Source organism: Lissotriton vulgaris, chromosome 3_1, assembly GCF_964263255.1.
Source record: "Lissotriton vulgaris chromosome 3_1, aLisVul1.2, whole genome shotgun sequence".
NCBI classification, from domain to species: Eukaryota; Metazoa; Chordata; class Amphibia; order Caudata; family Salamandridae; genus Lissotriton; species Lissotriton vulgaris.
This window is the reverse complement of record NC_141689.1, coordinates 26125388-26140612: the sequence shown is the minus strand read 5'-3', so window position 1 is coordinate 26140612 and position 15225 is coordinate 26125388.

Below are 15225 nucleotides of genomic sequence, written 5' to 3'. Positions count from 1 at the left end.
TGTCTTTTCTAATTTTTAAATACATGTTTTAATATTTTTGAAAATGTTTGTTCTTTGTTTTACAGATTGAAAGTATGAAAAAATATTTAAAAAAGGTAACAAGAATTATAAGGTAAATGTTTTCTACTCTTTTTACCCGCAATGCACTGCTGATGATGTCACTGACAGTATCTCTCATTTACTCTCTATAGCTGTCTTTCTTTTTACATTATTCTCTGTTTACTTCCCTTATACTAACTCTTCTTTTTTTTAAAAAAATATTTTTTTTGGTTCGCTTCCAGTTCGCGAACCGGTCAGCGAACTTGAAGCGAACCAAAAGAAATAGTGCTTGCCAGAGTGATAAACATTCTAGCAATTTTGTTTGAAAGGGGAGGTAGTTCTGAAAAGAACTGTTTTTTTTTGTTTTTGTTGTTTTTTTTTTTTTTTTTTTTTTTTGAACATTTTTTGATTTTTTTGTATTTTTAGAACTGTTTTATGTTTTTTTTGTGTTTTTTATGGAGGGGAAACAACAAAAAACAGGCATTGAAAACGGCTCAACTGGAGCAAAAAAAAAATTACTTCTTGGGTGCATTAGGGCATTTATGATTTTCAAATGCCGTATTCATCAGGTTGATGCTCATGTTGCCATAGGACAGCATAGCACCACAGTGTATACAAGTTAACTTCATATGTTGGAAGTTGGGTTGAATGTTTGGCACAGTTTCATGTGCCTCTCTTCCCGTCAAAGACATTGTGGATGTAGATCTGGCCACAGGAGTTGTCGTGGGATTGTCTTGTAGATCCCTTAACTCAGCCCGGCTGTAGTTTAAGGGATGCCACCTGCTCATGTGTCGATGCATCGTATAGTTGCCCATACTGTATTTCTTCTCTGTGCCTCTCGACAATCTGTAATCACAGATGAGGCAGGTGGCATATTTAGCATTCACCTTCTTTGATCCAGGAGGGATGGAGAAAAACTGCCAGATGAAACTTGTTTTTCGTTTTGAAAACCGGGGCAACTCTTGGACAAATTGTGGTTCCTCTCTGTCCTCTTCTTCTTCTTCCTCCTCTTCCTCCTCTCTGGTAGTGATAAATTGACTAGGTGGTCCTCTCTTCTTATGAGGAGGTGGAGGTGGTGGTGGGGGTCCACCAGCTGCAGCAAGTACAGAAGCCATTGTTCAATTCTAGCTAAATGGTCTTTCTCTCACCAAGATGAAAGTCAGAGTGAGGAAATAAGGAGGGGTTTACATGATTTGGGGAAAGCAAAAGTTCTGAACCAATGAAAAGTGTTATTTTTAGGTCACATGACCTAGTCATACATCATTTGGAAACCAAAAGTGAAATGAACCAATGAAAAGTTTGATAAACAAGTCACATGACCTGTTCCGCTTACGTTACGCGGCGCGCGCCGCGTCCCAGATCGCTTCTGGTTCGCGGTCCGGAGCACTTCCGGGAGCGCTAACGCGGCGCGTCATTAGACGCATTACGCGATAACGTGATACGTCGCGCTTCCGCGACGCGTCACAGTTCCGCTAACGTAACGTTGACCGGTTCGCCGACTAGATCGCGGCATCAAGATGAGCTAACGGAAAGCTTCCCGGTTCGCGAACTAGAAGCGAAGAAAAAAAAAATATTAAAAAAAAAATTATCAATAAACATCTAAAAATATTTTGGGATTTAAAAAAGAATACATTTTATAGCTACAGATGTTAGCTTTTAAAAAACCAATGAAATTCACAGAAAAAACCATAGGTTATAGACTATATATAGTTAGAAATTTGCATTTAAAAAACCATTGAAATTCAATGAAAAAACCATAGGTTATAGACCATATATAGTTAGGGATTTGCATTTACAAAACCTTATTTTACTCGCACAAAACCATTGAAATTCCATATATAGTTAGTTGCGCTAACTATATATCGCGCACCCGCAATCCACTGCTGATGATGTCACATATTACATCATTCATGACATGGTCAGTGACATCACTGATGACATCACTGATGACATCTCAAATGACATCACTGATGACATCACTGATGACAACACCCAGTGACTGTATGTTTCTGTAAAGTTAAAATATGTCTTACATATTGAAGAATGAGTGGATGTATAAGTGTCTGGATGAAGGATTTAGTAGGTGCATGACTGACTGTATGAGTGAGTGATTAAATGTGTCTCACTGAGTGCATGGGTTAGTGACTAAACTGTCTTAATTTGTGCATTATTATGTCTGTTGTTCTGTAAACTGCTGCATGTGTTGATAAGTACCTATATGACTAACTATATGGGTTATTGATTGGTTGCCCAAGTATTTGTATGGGAGACTGAGTGTGTGTGTGGGTGGCTGGGAGGTGTATGACTGTGTGCATAGATGTGTGAGCAGTTGATTCACTAGATGTATGGTTTCAAAAGTGCATGTGGAAACAGCTGTATGGGCGGTTGACTGTGTGCATGAGTGTATTGGTGAGTGAATGGATATCTCAGTGCTACATGTCAAAGTAAGTACATATGTAAAACACAGTACATGTGAGAGTTGACATATATAAATAACTGTGCATAAGAGCCAGTGAATGTGTGAGTGGCTGTATGGATCATTGTGAACTTGTATCAGGGATTGTATAAGAGAGTAAATGGAAAGGGGCGACCACTCGGTCCCCCCGAACGTATGGATGAGTGCCTCGATCCCCCCGGGAAGCCATTTTTGGGCGGGAGGCGCGTCTCGGCTGGTATGCCCGAAGCGGCGTAGCCGGGGCGCGCCTTTTCCCGCCCTAGAGTGGGCTGGCCTAGACACCGACGCAGCCAGCCACGCCCCCGGGGCAGGCAGGGGCGGGTTCTCGCCCGCCCTGAAGACGGATAAAAGAAGGCGCAAGACCAGAAGACGTCCTCTTGTTCTTGTGCTCCGAAGCTGCACCTCCTCGCTACACGTGAGCTCGGGACGGAACGAAGAGCCAATTTTGAGCGTTTTGATCTTTTTCTTTGTCTTTCAGAGACTTCGTCGGAGAGATGCCCAAGAAAGGCCCAAAGAGAATGACGACCGAGCAGATGGTTCGGGCCCTTTTTAAGGATATGTCCGACATAAAGAAGCGGCTGGCGGAGCGAGATGGGGAGGAGGGATCGGGCCAACCACCGGCTGGAGGGAGACCTAAGAGATCGAAAAGGGTTCCAGCTGGGGGGGACGCCCCGGCTCCCTCTGCCCCGCTCGAGGCGCCGACCCCAGTACCGATCGAGGGGAATCCAATCCCCGTTGTCGTCACCCCGACACCTAAGGAAGACATGCCCCCCGAGCTGGCAGCACAGCTAGCGGCATGGTTGGGGGATAGCAGTGATGGCGCCACGGCTGCTGAGGCACAGGCGCTGATCAAAAAACTTCGCGAGAAGAAGGAGGCAGCTAGAGTGGCCGCACCGTTGGCAGGGATAGACAAGCCGCAAGCGGCAGAAGCTGCGTCCGGTTCAGGTAAGCGGCCATTGCCTATTGCACGGGACGAGTCAGCACCCTCTCGTAGAGAGAGATTGGGACAGCATGTGCCTTTAGCCATAAAGGAAAAGATATGGGCAGGGGAATACGTGAATATTTTTTCCTTGCTTGTTGATCATTACGATGTGGAGCATGTAAAAAGTCAGAAGGACCTAATGCATCCAAGTGTTTGGCGCGCAAAAATGGCCGCCTTTAAGGTAAATGAGAACATTGGGAACTGGGGCAATGCCTGGGGTATTTTTACGTCGATTTTGGGGGAACGTAGGCCTGAGTTGCTTCCTGAGTTTCCCGTTTACCAATCACGAATTATGGGTTACTCGACGGCGTATCAAGGTAACCATTGGTTTTGTTATGATAATCTGTTCAGGAAGGAAAAAGAACATAACAAGGGTTTGACCTGGGATTGTTACGATTCTTTAACGTGGGATAAAATGAAAGAATCGGGAATATTACGAATGCCATTGGTCGGGAGCAATATTGTTGACTACTCCCGCCAAAATGTGGGGTCGCCCTTTCGACCAAGTACGAGCACCGACGACCAGTCGAGGCCCGCAGGTAATAACGGGAGAAAGGGTTTCTGTTATAACTTCAACAAAGGGAAATGTACCAGGCCTCCGGGGTCCTGTAAATTTAAACACGAATGTAGTACGTGTGGGTCATCCCATCCTGAGTCAGCGTGCAGAGCCAGAACGGGTGAGAATGGGGGCAAGGGAGGCGCCAAACAGGTCTAATTTAGTCCGAGGGGCGCCTCTACCGACCCCGATTGATACCTTGGCAATGATCCCCTGGCTCAGTGATTACCCGGATCGTGCGTCTGCCGGGGTGCTGCGGAACGGTTTTACACATGGTTTCCGCATCCCGGTAGGGGACTTTCAGGGTGTAGGGATTTGCAAGAATCAGCTTTCTGTTTTACAACATTCATCTGTGGTGCAGGAAAAAATTCAGAAAGAGGTTAGCCGGGGACGGGTCGCTGGCCCGTTTAGTGTACCCCCGGTACCGGATTTTGTTTGTTCTCCGTTAGGGGTGGTCCCCAAGAAGGACCCAGGTGAGTTTCGTCTGATCCATAATCTGTCTGCGCCACACAGCCTTTCGGTAAACGACGCAATTGATCCTGAAGTTTGTGCGGTGCGATACGCATCGTTTGATGAGGCAGTAGCCATCTTGAATCGCCTGGGGCCCGGGACGTTGATGGCGAAATCCGATATCGAGTCAGCGTTCCGGTTGCTCCCGGTACACCCAGACGACCAGCGTCTTTTGGGATTCGGGTTCCAGGGATCATTTTACATGGATAAGTGTATGCCAATGGGATGCTCTATATCATGTGCCTATTTTGAGCAATTCAGTACTTTCCTGCAATGGGTGTTTACTAAAAAGACGGGTTTTCGAAATGTGATGCACTACCTTGACGATTTTTTGTTCCTTGGCCCCGCCGGAAATCCCGAATGTACCCAGGCCTTAAACGAATTCTGTGGGTTGATGGGTCATTTTGGTGTGCCGTTGGCACCGGGTAAAACTATGGGTCCCACGACTTGCCTCGAGTTTTTGGGGATCGAGTTGGACTCAAGGGAGGGGTGTTTCCGTTTACCGGCTAGCAAAGTGTTACAATTCGGGTCAGCCCTCCGAGTATGTTTGAACACACCCAAGGTTACACTGCATCAGTTGCAACAATTAGTGGGGAAGTTGAATTTTGCCTTAAGAGTAATCCCAATGGCTCGCCCTTTTTCCCGCTCCATTGCCCAGGCGATGATCGGCCTGAAGGAGGGTCATCATCGCACGAGGTTATCGGCTGAGGTCCGCCAGGACATGCGGATATGGTTAGCATTCCTGGCGGACTTCAATGGCCGAGTCGTCTGGAACAAGCCAGCCGTGTCCTCGGAAGAGCTTGGGCTATGGACGGATTCAGCAGGAAGCATAGGGTTTGGCGCCATCTTCGGCACGAGCTGGTCTGCTCAAAGATGGCCCCTATGGTGGCACGAGAGGGGGCTAACGAGTAATATCGCTTTCCTTGAATTATTTCCCATTCTCGTTGCCCTGAGAACCTGGCCGGAAGGTTTCAGGGATCATTCTGTAGTCTTTTGGTCCGACAATATGACCGTGGTAGAGTGCATCAACAGTCAGTCAGCCCATTGTAAATTGATTTTGAGGCTGCTCAAAGAAATTGTCTTACTATGTATGCAACTGAACGTGGTTTTCAGAGCAAAACATGTCCCAGGGGTGATGAATCAGGCTGCTGATGCACTGTCTCGTTTTCACATGCAGGCTTTCTCGGGTTTCCTTCCTTCAGCGGACCCGGAGCCGGCACCCTTCCCCGAAGCTCTCTGGTCTCTCGGTGCCCCGAACTTCGTCACCTCGTGGGAGAGAGTCTAGCACCCAGGACAAGGAAGGCATATGAAGGGGCGTTCCAGGCCTATTTAGCCTTTTTGGGGGCAGAGAGAGGGGGTCTTTGGGGTCAGGAAGAGTGGGTAGTACTCTTTCTTATGTCTTTACACAGGGCTGGGAAATCGGTGGCTACGGCCCAAAGGCATCGTGCCGCCATTTCCTTTGTTGCCAGGGCCCATGGCATCCTGGACCCAACAGCGTCTTTCACAGTACAGAAAGCGCTGCGTGGGTGGCAACGCCTAGAGGGTCGCAGAGTAGACGTGAGACGACCGATAGGTATAGACAGGTTGTCCCTGTTACTGGCCACACTCCCGAATACATGCTCGTCCCCTTTTGAGACCGGTTTGTTCCGGACTGCATTTACGCTGGCGTTTCACGGGGCTATGAGAGTTAGTGAGCTGGTTGCAAGGAACAAACAGGATGTGACGGGGGGCTTGTGCAGGGAGCATGTTCAGATCAGGGGGGACGCGATGATTGTCTCCTTTCCCCGGTCTAAGACTGACCAAGATGGGAGAGGGGACTGTACGATCATTCGCAGGAACCCCGAGTCATCCATGTGTCCGGTACAGTGCTTAGAAGATTACCTAGCACAGAGAGTGGCATCATGGGGGGGGACGTTGTTGAGGCATGCAGACGCCACCCCGCTGACGAGGTTTCAGTTTCAACGGGTGCTTGCAATGGCCATTGCCGCAGCGGGCTTGGACCCGGGCGAATTTGGGACCCACTCCTTTCGTATAGGGGCTGCCACTGAAGCTACAGCCAGGGGTCTTAATGTAGAACAAGTGAAACGTGTGGGGCGTTGGTCCTCCAATTGTTATAAGAGGTACGTGCGATTGCACATGTTGTGAAGCTGTATTCATGTACTCACGCCTCTTGTCTTTTGTTTATTTTCAGTTGTGCAAGCTTACGCGGCAGGGCAAACTGAGCAGTCGACCCAACACCAGGCCAGCGGTCGCACGTCACCGGCTGTGAAGAAGGAGGTGTGGGTCGTGGGCCACTCATACGTGAGACGGGCCGCAGACGTATTCAAAGCAGGTGACATGATTCACATAGCTGGGGAATACGGGTACAGAGTGTCCTTCTACGGAAGGGGCGGTCTCTGTATTGACCAGTTTCAGGAATTTTTTGAGGGCCTGTTAGGGCGGATGAGGTCACCGCCGTCCATAGTCATAGTACATTTGGGGGGCAATGATTTGGTCACCACCGGTAGACGACTGCTCCTGGAGGCTATGCTTTCCACGGTAAGTTGGTTAGCGAGGAGAGTTCCGGGGTGCCTAATTGCGTGGTCTCATATGATCCCACGAAAAGTGTGGCGGGGGGCTATCTCGATCCCTGCTTTGAATCATTCGGTTAAAAAGTTGAATAACAAAGTAAGTAGGTTGTTCCGGTCCAAGACATTGCATTCAATCTCGCATAATTGTATTAATGATGATAGTATGTATCTGGGGGATGGTGTGCATCTGTCGGGGGCGGGGAACGAGTTACTCATAGGAGACTTCCTAGCCTGGTTAAAATCTTTAAAGCATGACCTATAGGTAGGAGTTTTGTGGGGGGTCCGGATAGCCGGTCAACTATCCGGACCTGTGGCGGTAAGGTCATGATCGGTGAGCACTAATTGGTAGATCCCTATGAGTGGGCGTCACCCAACACGGATGGGAGCGCTCGGGAGAGGTGGCCATTGGCCCCTCAGTGGGGAGGCGGTCCCGTCTAAGGGCGGGTCGCCGGAAGTAAAGGAAAGGCGGTCAAGGCCCCTTCCTTTGTAGGAGGGGTTACAGCCCCCTCCTGGGGAATTTCCCGGGGCTAGTGTCATCTGCGACGGCAGATGCGGTAAGTTGTGTGGGGTGGGGAGAGGTCAACGATACCTTCTAGATACCACACACAAGTGTTCGAACGACCTTTAAATGGCGTCGAGTCTTAAGTGCCCCCGTCAAGTCAAGGGAAATTGTTAGTAGTTGCACTTGTGGTAAGCCCCTGTGCCATCGCCCCTCCTAAGTGGGAGGGGTAAGTCTGGTTAGGGATCTTGACACCGGTTATGACCTTGCCGTTGGCCCTTAAACGTTAGGATGTACAATTTCAGTGTTCTTAGAGAATGTTTTGTAGGATGCTAGTTCGGCTAGGAGAACCTCTGTATTAGAGATTATGTTAAGGTTAGCCAAACATCGTAATGTGATAATGAAATTGTACATAACATGAAAACGTTTAATGTTTTAATTTTTGTTTTAATAAATACGGCCGGGATGGTCACTCCATCCCACATCCAAAAACTTCAAGAACTGTTTCCGGTTTCCCTCCTTTTGGGGATTGTGTTGAGAGGGGGTGGCGGGTATCTCAGCCATATGGAAAGGGGCGACCACTCGGTCCCCCCGAACGTATGGATGAGTGCCTCGATCCCCCCGGGAAGCCATTTTTGGGCGGGAGGCGCGTCTCGGCTGGTATGCCCGAAGCGGCGTAGCCGGGGCGCGCCTTTTCCCGCCCTAGAGTGGGCTGGCCTAGACACCGACGCAGCCAGCCACGCCCCCGGGGCAGGCAGGGGCGGGTTCTCGCCCGCCCTGAAGACGGATAAAAGAAGGCGCAAGACCAGAAGACGTCCTCTTGTTCTTGTGCTCCGAAGCTGCACCTCCTCGCTACACGTGAGCTCGGGACGGAACGAAGAGCCAATTTTGACCCACCCACCAGCCCCTGAGGACAGCAAAGTTGTTGTGCAATAAAGTGAATTGATAAGTTTGTTTTTCCGTTTCGTTTACAGGCTATAACAGTATCAGTTTGTGGTTAATAAAGATGGTGAATATCGTTTAGGTTGTTACGATTAAAGTGATTTGATGTGATGTTGCATTTTTAGCATGTTCCTTCGGTCGTAGCGACCAATGTTTTCATAGGTTGAAGAACTGTCGTATTTATTTTTGGTAGGCGGTAAGGTCATGATCGGTGAGCACTAATTGGTAGATCCCTATGAGTGGGCGTCACCCAACACGGATGGGAGCGCTCGGGAGAGGTGGCCATTGGCCCCTCAGTGGGGAGGCGGTCCCGTCTAAGGGCGGGTCGCCGGAAGTAAAGGAAAGGCGGTCAAGGCCCCTTCCTTTGTAGGAGGGGTTACAGCCCCCTCCTGGGGAATTTCCCGGGGCTAGTGTCATCTGCGACGGCAGATGCGGTAAGTTGTGTGGGGTGGGGAGAGGTCAACGATACCTTCTAGATACCACACACAAGTGTTCGAACGACCTTTAAATGGCGTCGAGTCTTAAGTGCCCCCGTCAAGTCAAGGGAAATTGTTAGTAGTTGCACTTGTGGTAAGCCCCTGTGCCATCGCCCCTCCTAAGTGGGAGGGGTAAGTCTGGTTAGGGATCTTGACACCGGTTATGACCTTGCCGTTGGCCCTTAAACGTTAGGATGTACAATTTCAGTGTTCTTAGAGAATGTTTTGTAGGATGCTAGTTCGGCTAGGAGAACCTCTGTATTAGAGATTATGTTAAGGTTAGCCAAACATCGTAATGTGATAATGAAATTGTACATAACATGAAAACGTTTAATGTTTTAATTTTTGTTTTAATAAATACGGCCGGGATGGTCACTCCATCCCACATCCAAAAACTTCAAGAACTGTTTCCGGTTTCCCTCCTTTTGGGGATTGTGTTGAGAGGGGGTGGCGGGTATCTCAGCCATATATGTGTTAGTATATGTTTGAATAAGTAAAGTTTGTATAACTGTATAGTTGAGGAAATGGAGGTGTGATTGATTCTTTGCATGACTGACTAGGTGTGTGAGTAACTCCATGGATGAGTGACAGTCTGTGAGTGTCTGTTTACACTGATTGTATCTAAGGTTATATTAGAGTCTGAAGAGGTTCATCGTATTATCACATGAATGATATCATCAGTGATGTGATCAGTAATGTCAAATGAGATGTCATCAGTGATGTCATTTGAGATGTCATCAGTGATGTCATCAGTGATGTCACTGACCATGTCATGAATGATGTAATATGTGACATCATCAGCAGTGGATTGCGGGTGCGCGATATATAGTTAGCGCAACTAACTATATATGGAATTTCAATGGTTTTGTGCGAGTAAAATAAGGTTTTGTAAATGCAAATCCCTAACTATATATGGTCTATAACCTATGGTTTTTTCATTGAATATATATATATATATATATATATATATATACACATATATATATATATATATATATGTATAGAGATCTGTGCAATAACGTCTATCGGGAATAAGACTATGTTCATAATGATATATGTACATTTTGGTTTTATACATTACGACTGATTTTTTGATGTGTTGGTTAAATGTATTTTTGTATATAATATATTATACACTATATGCGCAAACAGTCTATCGTTTAAATAACACCATCATGATTTGTGACTTCACTATATTTTCAGTCGTCTGTATTCCCTATGTTTAATGTTTGCACTCATTTCTATTTCTATGCAATTAGTCATGTGATACACAACAGGAGGTGTGGCCCTTAGGAAGGGTCAGGGAAAATTATTATTATTATTTAACGACTTGTAGAGCACCTGGTGACCCGAAGGCATCCCCGCGCTATAATGATTTAGTTATCCAGATGAGAGGGAAGAAAGGGGGGGAGGGGGTGACGTTATTTAGGGAATAGAAGTGTTTTCAATTTTTTTCTGAAGATCAGATAACTGGGTTCCAATCTGAGGGTGCGGCGGAGGGATTTCCATCCGGTGGAAGCCTTCACGGAGAAGCGTCGGCCTCCAGTACGTGTCTTTTTAAATTTGGGGATGTTGGCTAGATGTTCATTCTCAGACCGAAGGGATCTGTGGGCTTTATAAGGAGTTACCAGGTCACTGAGGATCGAGGGGCCAGCTCCATTAATCAGTTTGTATGCCGTGCACATGGCTTTGAATTACACCCTTTGGCGCACTGGAAGCCAGTGCAGGGCCTTGATGGCTGGTTTAGCTGACGCTCTGGAGGGAAGGTTCATAATTAGTCGGGCTGCTGCATTCTGTGTTCGTTGCAGTTTAGCCAAGGTGGCCTCTGGGGCTCCCAGATAAACCATGTTGCTGTAGTCCAACCGTGACAGTATTAGCCCTTTGACTAGGAGTTTTCTGGATGCAGGCGGGAGTAAGGGAAGAATCCTGCGGGTGGTGCGCATAAGCCCAAAACAGGTTCCTGATGTTTTGGCCGCTTGCGTTTTCATTGAAAGCTCGGGTTCTAGCCAGACTCCTAAGGTCTTAATTTCTTTTTTCGGGGTGGGAATTTCCCCAAACACGTCTGGCCAGACCGATGGGGGGATGGTCACCCATTGCTTTCCCATGAGCATGACTTCGGTCTTTGACCCGTTTAATTTGAGTGATGATTCACACATCCAGCTTGGGATTTCCGTGAGGTAGTTTGCCAGATTGTCTGGGTGGTCGTCTAGTTGGGATAGGGAGACTACCAGCTGTGTGTCATCTGCATAACTCACTATTTTGATCCTGAAGGGTGTCACCACATCTTCAAGGGGGGCCATATAAGCATTAGAAAGCGTAGGGATTAGAGATGATCCCTGGGGAACCCCGCTCGTGATTGCCGTGCCATACCTGGAACGTGCGCCCGTCAAGGAAGGACTCTATCCACCTGTGCGCCGTCCCAGTGAGCCCTGCTGCCGCCAACCGATGGAGAAGGACACAATGGTTGACTGTGTCGAAGGCTGCACTGAGGTCCAGGAGGATCACTGCCACTGACCCTCCTGAATCCAAAATGCGCCTTGCCTCCTCGATGACGGCAAGAAGGGCGGTATCTGTGCCATGGCCTGGGCGAAACCCGGTTTGGGATTGCCGTAAGATGTTATTTACCTCGAGAAACTGAGACAGTTGTCCGTTGACCAATTTCTCGGCTACCTTGCTAATGCCAGGGAGGAGTGAAATTGGCCGGTAGTTTGCCATATCTGCTGGGTCCAGCTGGGGTTTTTTAAGGAGTGCTTTCACCACTGCGCTCTTCCAGCTAGCGGGAACAGATCCTTGGGCAAGCGAGCTGTTAATAAGCTCTGTGATCGTAGGAACGATGACGGGGGCTACGGTTTTGAGAAATCTAATAGGTGCGGGGTCCAGAGGTGATCCGCTTATTATTTTGGCCATGGCTACATCTACCTTGTTACAGGTCACTGCCTTAAATGTCGCTAGTTGGGGGCGCATGCTGCTTCCTGTCTGGCTGGGGGGTGATTCATTGTCCATGTGGTTAGAGAAACAGGGAGGGGGAAGGGATGCTAAGATACGGGCAATTTTGTCATTAAAATAGGTGGCTAATTCGTTGCTTCGGTCTACAGGGGGCGTGTTGGAGGAAGGAGTGGTTGGTATTTTCAATAGCTCTTTTACGATTAGGAAAGATTCCCTAGCTGAGTTGGTGGATTCTTTAATCCGAATGTCGTAATGGGAGGCTTTAGAGCGCTTAAGGGCAGATTTGTATAATCTAACTGAGTTCTGGTAAGCTTCCTTGCTGGCGTGCTGCCAGTCTTTCCTCCATAGCCGTTCGGCTCTCTTGCAATTTTTGCGTAGTATCCGAAGTTCCGGGGTGTACCACGGGGCGGATCCTGGTTTCCCATTTTTATCCTCCCGGGTTCTAAATGGGAGTACAGAGTCCAGGGAAGTAGTAATCCACTCTCTGAATTTACTATCGGCGATAGCCGGATCTTCTGCATAGGCAGGGGTAGTTGACTTTAGGGTCCTGGCCCAGTCTTCAGTGGGGAGCTTGGACCAGGCCCTGTCCCTGGTGTAAGTGGGAGGTTTTTGAGGTTTCCTGAAAGATCCTGGTAGTTGGAAGGAGACTATGGTCCGTCCAAGGGAGGGGGAGGGACTCACTAGCTTGCATGGTGGGGGTGCTCGTGAACACCGGGTCCAGCAAGTGACCTTTGTTGTGTGTAGCTCCGGAGTTTAAAAGGCGGAGGTCGAAAGCCGCCAGATCTGTGATCAGGTCGACTGCCCCATTATCTAGAGGGTCATCAAAATGAATATTCAGGTCTCCTAGTATCATAAAGTTGGTGATGGAGTGGGCCTGTGATGCTACCGTGTCCAGGAGAGCACTAGAAAAAGGACCTGGATGGCCGGGGGGGCGATACACTAGGAGGCCTGTGAGTGAGTTAGTCGGGTCCAACTTAATTGTGAACTGGAGGCTTTCAGAGTCAGGGACTTGCGCATCGTTAGATTTGCAAGGGAGCTAATCCCGAAGAATGATGGCGACACCACCACCCCTACCTGATGGACGAGGTAGGGACTGAATGAGATAGCCCGGTGGGGTAGCTAGACCCATATCTGACTCCGAATGTGGGGAAAGCCACGTTTCCGTTAGGAACAGAACGTCGATCTCATGGTCTTCTATGAGATGGTTAATTAACATCGCGTGTTTAGGGAGAGAGCGACAGTTCAGAGAAGCGAGTTTAAGGGCTGAGGGCTTGTAGGGTCGATTAGAGAGTTTGAGCTGGACTGGGTGGCAGTGAGTGCAGCTGATAAATGGTCCCTCAAGATCGTGAACATACTCACAGGAAGAGGCGATGGTGGGTCTGAGACTTAGGATGTCCCGACGTGAGTAGCTTACCTTAGAGGCAGCTTTGTCCGACAGGCGTTCTGGCCCTAGGCCCGGCCGTGCGCGGACGGGCGCAGACGGGCTTGCCTTAGGCGCGACTTTCAGTGCGCAAACGGCGCTCCCGCTGCGCTCGTCCGCTGCGCTGTTATGGCCGGCACATTTGTAGTGAGTGTTATGGGCGTGGCCTTGCAGTGGGCGTGGCTCCGCCTTGGAACCGCGCTAGCGGTGTGGGCGTTTTCCCCTGTGTCAGCGCTGGAAGTCGCTGTGTCAGGGGGGGTCAGGGAGGGCTGCTTTAGCGCGTGTGAGCCGGCGCTTCAGTGCAGGTATTCTCAGTGCTTTTTTGTAAAATCAAAAACAGTGAAATGACAATTTTTAAAATCAAGTATCAAAATGCAGTCCTCCGGCTTCCGCCTCAGAGGATAATCAAAACAATAATGCGACGCGCTTTCTTTCAGCGTTTTGTAGGAGTCCTGGTGGGCGTGGCCTCGCAGTGGGCGTGGCTCCATCTTGGATCCGCGCTAGCGGTGTGGGCGTTTTCCCCTGTGTCAGCGCTGGAAGTCGCTGTGTAAGTGGGGGTCAGGGAGGGCGGCTTTAGCGCGTGTGAGCCGGCGCTTCAGTGCAGGTATTCTCAGTGTTTTTTTTTAAATCAAAAACAGTGAAATGACAATTTTTAAAATCAAGTATCAAAATGCAGTCCTCCGGCTTCCGCCTCAGAGGATAATCAAAACAATAATGCGACGCGCTTTCTTTCAGCGTTTTGTAGGAGTCCTGGTGGGCGTGGCCTCACAGTGGGCGTGGCTCCGCCTTGGAACCGCGCTAGCGGTGTGGGCGTTTTCCCCTGTGTCAGCGCTGGAAGTCGCTGTGTCAGGGGGGGGTCAGGGAAGGCTGCTTTAGCGCGTGTGAGCCGGCGCTTCAGTGCAGGTATTCTCAGTGCTTTTTTAAAAATCAAAAACAGTGAAATGACAATTTTTAAAATCAAGTATCAAAATGCAGTCCTCCGGATAAATTTGAAGGCAGACTGTTTCAAAGGTGTGTGAACAAGAGTATGTGGTACTCGAAACGCGTCACTTGAAGGGTCTCAAATAAAAAATCATCCTGCCTGTAAAACGTGGGGTCTGCCCTCTTCTTTCGCCGCGCTGCGCTGCCAGCGTGGAGGTTCGAGGATTGTGCTACATATATATATATATATATATATATATATATATATATATATATATATATATATTACCTACTGGCGTTCGCCAGTAGGTATATATAGTTAGGATAAATTCCCTATGGGACTTTTGAAAATTCTATGTCTAATAACTTTGGCGTTTGTGGATGGAATCGGCTGAAATTTTCAGGAAAATGGCACATTTTGTTTCTGAGCAGCTCCTGAAAATTTGGTGGGGTTTCGTCAAGGGGGGGCTGAGAAAAAAGGGGGGTCCCAAAACGCGTTTTTTGCATTGAGTTTTCCATAGGGCGGTTGGACTCACTTTTAGCTCGAACGGCTGAATGGATTTGCACGAAACTTGGCAAAATTGTAGGGACTGTTAGCCCGATGTGCCTTTGCTAGGTCTCAATATATGTGCTCCAGTAGTTTTTGAGAAATTAACGTTCAAACCAAGATATATATCTGTAACAGCGCTCTGGGCAGCGATCCGGTCCGCTTACTTTTCGCTTATCGGAACTTTGCGCGCAGAAAGCTGATTGGCTCTCCGGTGTCTGTCAACATTCTAAACAGTCCGGAGCGGACGCCATCTTGTCTCTCGGTAGGATCGAGAGAGAAGAAGAGGTGGAAAACGAAGGGGGAATTTAATGAAAGGGGGCAAGGTATCCCCCTCTTGACCTCCTAGGAATGTTGTTGGG